The following is a 7,033-nucleotide window of genomic DNA, read 5'->3' as shown; positions in this document are numbered from 1 at the left end:
GGCTCTCCTCAATTCCATCTTCCTGTGTACTAAAAGTCAACCCTCCAAACCCAGCCTAAAAAATATCCTAATCCTCAGTTTACAAACTCGAAAAACCATCCAAAACAATGTGTAGAAAACGGATTTCAACCTTTTTATCCTTTAATTTCCCAACTGAGTACTCATTAACCATCTCATGTAATGCATTAATCAGATCAGTTCGTGTGAATTCATTATAATCAAAATCAAATACCTCTCCAGATGTCGAGGTTGAATCAGTATCTGCCATGAGATATTTGACTTCTTCTGCATCACTGTCACTGGAATGACTTTCTGAATCAGATGACTCAGAGCTGGAGTCCGCCCATTTGGATTTGCTTTCTTCAGTAATCATTGCTTTTCGGTCTCTTCTGGACTTTTTGTCATTCCTCTTGTGATCCTTTTTCTTCTGGTCATCCTTCTTTGGTTTTAGGACAATCAGCAATGAAGTGACCGATTTTTCCACAGTTAAAGCATCCCATATCACCAGATGGCGAATCTTTCTTGAAATTGCGATTGGGACCCTGATAAGCTTGATGGTTCTTTTTCATGAACCTGGAGAATTTCTTTACAAACAAGGACATAGCATCACTGCTGATCTGTTCAGCAGTCTTCTCCAATGTGCTATCAATGATGACAGTAGGTAATGCTTGAGGAGCAACTGTAGCAGCAGTATAAGAGGCAATAGCAGTAGTAATAGCAGCAAGAGCCTTGGTAGGTAGACTTGAAGGCTCTTCTCCACTTCTTACCTCCAATTCGAACTCGTAAGCTTTTAGATCTGCAAACAAGTCGTGCAGTTCCAACTTGTTTAGGTCTTTGGACACTCTCATAGACATTGTTTTTACATCCCATTCTCTGGGTAAGGCTCTCATCACCTTGAGGGTTATTTCTCTGTTTCTATGCTCTTTACCCAGAGCTGTTAACTCATTTATGAAGCTACTAAATCTTTCATCGAACTCAATTAGAGTTTCACAAGCTCTCATTTTTAGATTCTCAAACTTCTGCATTGCTACAGATAGTTTGTTTTCTTTCGTTTGCTCATTTCCCTCACATATCTGGATGAGCTTTTCCCAAATATCTTTTGCAGTAGAACACATTTTAATCTTGCTAAAGGTGTTCTTGTCGAGAGTTTTATATAATATATCCTTTGCAACATTATCAAGGTTGGCCTTCTTCTTATCTTCGCTGGTCCATTCACTTCTTGATTTTTCAACCATCTGTGGTGCACCCTCAGTGACAGCAACAGCTGTGTTAGGCTTTAATATCTTTAATGGACCATCTGTGATGACATACCACATGTCGTCATCTTGTGCTGCAAGATGAGTTTGCATTATAATCTTCCAATCATCAAAGTCTTCCTTAGAGAACATAGGAATCTTGCTAAAGTGTGCCATCTGTTGTAGTTTTTCACGAACAAGAATAACCTGCTCTGATACCAATTGTTGTAGATCGAAGTTGAGTTTAGAGGGGGGGTGAATAAACTCTACTCCTTTTTCTTCTTCTTAAGGAGGTACTAAAATCCTGTTAGAGATAGTGGTTTATCATGTTGCGTATACTTTCACCAGATTACAAGTATAAGTGCGGAAACAATCTGATGAAGTAAGTGAAAGACAGTAATAACAGTAGACAGTAGTTGTTTATGGAAGTTCGAAGATGAAATCTTCTATGTCTCCCCTTTTCCTGTTTCCAGAAGGTATCACTAAAAGACTTTGGATATTACAGTACAACTCTTGTACACACCCACTTCAGAAGGACTTACACTTTTGCCTACTGAAACTCTTAGTTACTCAACACAGTGAAGACGTGATACACATGGTTCTGAAAAGAATCTTTTCAAATTACAAACTCTTCTGATAAATTATAAGTGTTGTAAATGATTGTGAAGAGTGTAAGAAACAGTAGCACAAGATGATCTTCAAAAGATCAGATATTTGCTATGAAGCGTGTGCTACTTTTCTCTGTGTTGAACTCAAAGTTATCAAGGAATTTCAAGGTTGTCTCGTTGAGTGAAATAGCGTTAATCCTTGAAAGATATTTTGCGCACTGTCGTCTCTTCTATATGGGTTTGTTCCATGTATATATAAGTGAGTGAGTTCAACGTCTATGATCAGAAGATGTCTTCAGACTTCTGATTGAATCAGCTTTATTACCTAAAAAGGTTCCTGCAGAAAAGCTATAAAACAATCAGTCCTGATTTATACTAAAATCGGTAAAGTGAATTAAATGACTCCGTACAGTATTTAATGCTGCAATTAATACTAGTACTTGGTAAACTTAACGGTAACATTTAAGATAGTCCCGTTAGGTAACATCTTCTTCTGATTCTGTTTTTCTATCCTTTCTACCGCTTTTGTTTTACTAGAGTAGTAGCTTCTGATTTTCTTATCGTCTACTATTTTCTTAAGGAATGTTGCTAGTTTTTATTTTCATCGCCACAATTAATTCATGTCTATTAGAATCTCTGTTTTTTCTTTCTAGATTGAATTTTTTTTGTATAATATTTCTGATAATGTTTGTAATTTATTGCAGATATTAAACATCATTCGTTGATTCAATTACAAATTCTGTACAATCACATTTGAAAAAGTAATTTAAATAATTTATTATATTTTAATTGTTTTATTTATATTGTATTAATGTAATTATAAATTTTTTCGGTTACATTTTACTATTAAGTATAATTTTGTTATATTTTATATTTTTAATATTAATCACATATAAATTACTAATAGGAATACTAATAAGAAAGTAATAATAAATATAAATTGTTGATATTTAAAAAAAATTCAAAGTTCGTAATTTAAATATATTTATATATTATTTATATATGAGAATGAGTTAATATTAGTGTGGTTAATAGTGATAGAATTATAATGTATTTTATTACATTTGTTAACAAAAAGTATAAGTGTTTTATTATAAAATAGTGTATAATTACACTATAACTTCGATATCATTAATATAATCTATAATATTGTAATTATATTTATGTTAATACAAAGTAATATAAGAATTATTAATTCTAATTAATATATTTTTATTCAATGATGTATTTTGAATTAATTTACTTAAAACTTTTATATAAGTAATTAAATTAAGTTTTAAAGTTAAATTTTATAACGTGCTTATGTAGAAAACAATTTTAAAAAATATAACTTTATATTGTAAATTTGAATTTTTTTCTGTTTATTATGTTTTATTTTTAAAAAAAAATTATTGATACTCTTAAGTTTTAAAATTGTTAATATAAGAAATTAATATCAATAAAAATTATAATTACACATGTTTAAAATTTTAATATAAGTCATAACATTTTTTTATTATTATAAAAACAAACATCGGTATTATTAAATATATTTTCTAATTAAATTGATTTGACAATATATATTTTAATAATAATGGACTAATATCATATTATTATAAAATTATACAAAATGAAATTGTAGGATACATTTTCTGGAGATATTATACCATTTGCAAGAATCGAAAAACAAGGCTCTCCTTAATTCCATCTTCCTGTGTACTAAAAGTCAACCCTCCAAACCCAGCCTAAAAAATATCCTAATCATCAGTTTACAAACTGGAAAAATCATCCAAAACAATGTGTAGAAAACGGATTTCAACCTTTTTATCCTTTAATTTCCCAACAAAAAAAAAAAAGAGAGAAGTAAACAAGTGAGTACTTCATTTTTGCTTGTACACAAAGACTGTAGGCGGGCGACGAGAGGCTTTAAGAACTCTAGGAATGTTCGGAGGAACTGAGAAATTATATTTCGTTAAAATTAAATTATTATTTTAAAATATATTTCTTAGGCCCAATCTTCTTAGGATTTTTTTTTAAAAAATAATATAATTTTAAAAAGTATGTAATAAAATATTACAAATCTGAAAGTTTTGCAAAAATATAACAATTTGTAAATTAAAAGTCCGGATTCAAATTTTTTTACAAAAATAAATAATAAAGTCACGGATTCATTGAATCCGTGACCCACTGTCACGGATTTAGAATCCCTGGCAGAATGAATCCGTGACAGTGGGTCACAGATTGGATTCAATGAATCTGTGACAGTGGTCACAGATTCTTATAATCTGCGACCTCCTGCCTATAAATTACATCGAGTCTTCGGCATTCCTTCTGCGCAAATATTTGGCATTCCTCATGCACAACAATTTATATTTTCCTTCGCTCCGCGGTTTTTTTGTTAGTTATAATTCTTCTCGGTCCGACATTGTGTTCATAATTTTTTTGTTATCGAGAATTGTCGAGTATTAATTTATTTTATTATTATTGAATTAATGTTGTTTTATAATGTATTTTTTATAAAATATTTAACATTGACATGTTATTATATTGTTCGTTGATTTTATCCGTGACTCCCTTCTCCTTATAAATTACGCCGAGTAATTGCGTCTGAGTATCAGAATTCATAATTTGATTTGGGAGAATTGTGTTGAGTATCAGAATTCGAGAGAATTGCGCCGAGTCTCAGTCGAGTCTCGGTTTTTTCTTTCTATATTGAATTTTTTTTTGTATAATATTTCTAATAATGTTTGTAATTTATTGCATATATTTAACATCATTCGTTGATTCAATTACAAATTCCGTACAACCACATTTGAAAAAATAATTTAAATAATGTATTATATTTTAATTGTATTATTTATATTGTATTAATATAATTATAATTTTTGTGGGGACCCGGACGCTAATCAAGTTATTAATCATAATTGGGACTAATTAATCAATTAAAAACATGGTCTAATTTTTTTTTTTAAATGCGGAACGTAGTGACATCAAACTAATATACAACTCAGTATATAATAAAGTACAAGTCCTGTACCGTCTATAATTCATTAGAACTAAAGTTCAACATCTAAATATCAAGTGTCGAAACTCTATATACATCCAAGTCCGAAGTCTCCACTCTATCACGATCTCTCCTCATCTTCTGGACCCTGATCCTGTCCCACCTGTTGTCATGTACACATACAGACAAGACAACAGCCGGATAATTCCGGTAGAGAATATAATCCCAGTATAAATCAACGAAACAAGCAATCATATAAACAAATATACAGCATGTAATCAGGTAACAAATGTATGTATCAAAATCTGAAACATAAACAATATCAAACTGTCGACAAAGCTCGTGACTACACGACTCAGACTAGACTCAATCCTAGCCTAGGGATCCCGGTTTCCAGACATTGGCATTCCATATCGAACAACAGTAATAGAAAAGAATCCAGTTCTATCCACGTCGATATAGTATCGATCACCAGTAATAGAAGAAGCTCTGTTTCTATCCACATCAGTATAGTATCGATCACCAGTAATAGAAGAAACTCCGATTCTATCCACATCCATATAACATCGATCAACAATAATAGAAGAAGTTATAATTCTATCCACATCGATACAATACTGATCACCAGTAATAGAAGGAGTTATAATTCTATCCACATAGATAGCCAATTATCCAGTGACAGACTATGGCACTACCGCCAATACAATATCTCATGACATCGTGCAATGTGCCCGTGGTGATCCCACCACTATCAGGCACTTCTGTCATAAGACTACTCGTCTAATACCTGCTATCTATAGATCAAGAGAACAAGTATATCAACCAAATCAATGCAATATCAATACAATAAAGTAAAGTATGTGATTTAGGAAAACTCAAGTCTAAACCTACTCAAGTCGATCTCCCAATATCACATTGACTTATACCTTTCTTTCCTCGGTTTCTGGCTCAGTCGAAGTCCTGAATTCACAGTCTGTCTGGCAGTGACAATATCAATAATCTCATGTCAATATACCTTTCAAAATCAATAACAATCTGATCAATCTTGATTTAATTCAAAATCAACGGTATAACGGTACAATTTCAATATCCCCGTCAATATCACATCACCAGATAACAATTCCCTCAATTCCTAATTGATACCAATACAATCTGATATCATATCTCAATCAATTAACTTCAGAAAATCACAACAATTCCATAATCAGTTCGTTTCTTAATCTGACTTCGATTCTATGATGTCTAATATGTCAAGAACAACATATATGAGTTCCATTCAATTCTGACAATATCATAATTTCAAAGCATGTCAAAACGTTGTAAAACTTACGTCCAGTTGTAGCCTACGTCGATAGGAACTCGGTACCCAAGTCGGATTCAAAATCAGACGGACGGATTTCTCACAAAAGGCGTAAGGATTTTCGACACAATTCCTCATACCCTTTTTCCGATTTTTGGCTGATTTTCGAAGGAATAAACGTTATATATATATATATATATATATATATATATATATATATATATATATCAGTGCATGCATACAGCGAGGTGGCATGATTTTTGCAAAACACGTTGCACCGCGGGTGCGGTAGCAACGGGACCGCGGGTGCGGTCTTTCTGTCCATGCACCGCGGGTGCGGTGTCTTCCTGAGCGCGGGTGCGGTGTTGCTTCGGCAACACATTCTGAAATTCAAAATAAATGGCCGCGCATTATCTTAAATCGTGTCTCCATTGGCCCTTTCATAATCACGTTAAATTATAAATCAATAGTCTTTGATTGGCAGTGATTAATTCTCGGGCATTACATTTCTCCCCCCTAAGATACGATTTCGTCCTCTAAATCACAGACATCTCATTCGTATCAAAAAGGAGTATATATACAAAACTGTATAAGAAATTTACATCAGTGAAACAATGCTGGGAATTCTTGTCTCATATCTGATTCAATCTCCCAAGTGGCTTCTTCCATGCGATGACGAGTCCATTGAACTTTCACAAGAGGAATCGTCTTTGTTCTGAGCTGTTTTTCTTTACGATCGATAATCCGGATCGGTTTCTCGACATAACTCATTGTCTCATCCAGTTCGGTCTCGTCTGGCTGAATCACGTGAGAATCATCAGGGAGATATTTCCGCAGCATAGATACATGAAAAACATCATGTAATCCAGATAATGAAGGCGGTAAGGCAAGTCGATAGGCACGATCT

This window comes from Primulina eburnea, chromosome 10, assembly GCF_022965805.1.
Source record: "Primulina eburnea isolate SZY01 chromosome 10, ASM2296580v1, whole genome shotgun sequence".
Lineage (NCBI taxonomy): Eukaryota > Viridiplantae > Streptophyta > Magnoliopsida > Lamiales > Gesneriaceae > Primulina > Primulina eburnea.
This window is presented reverse-complemented; position numbering follows the sequence as displayed.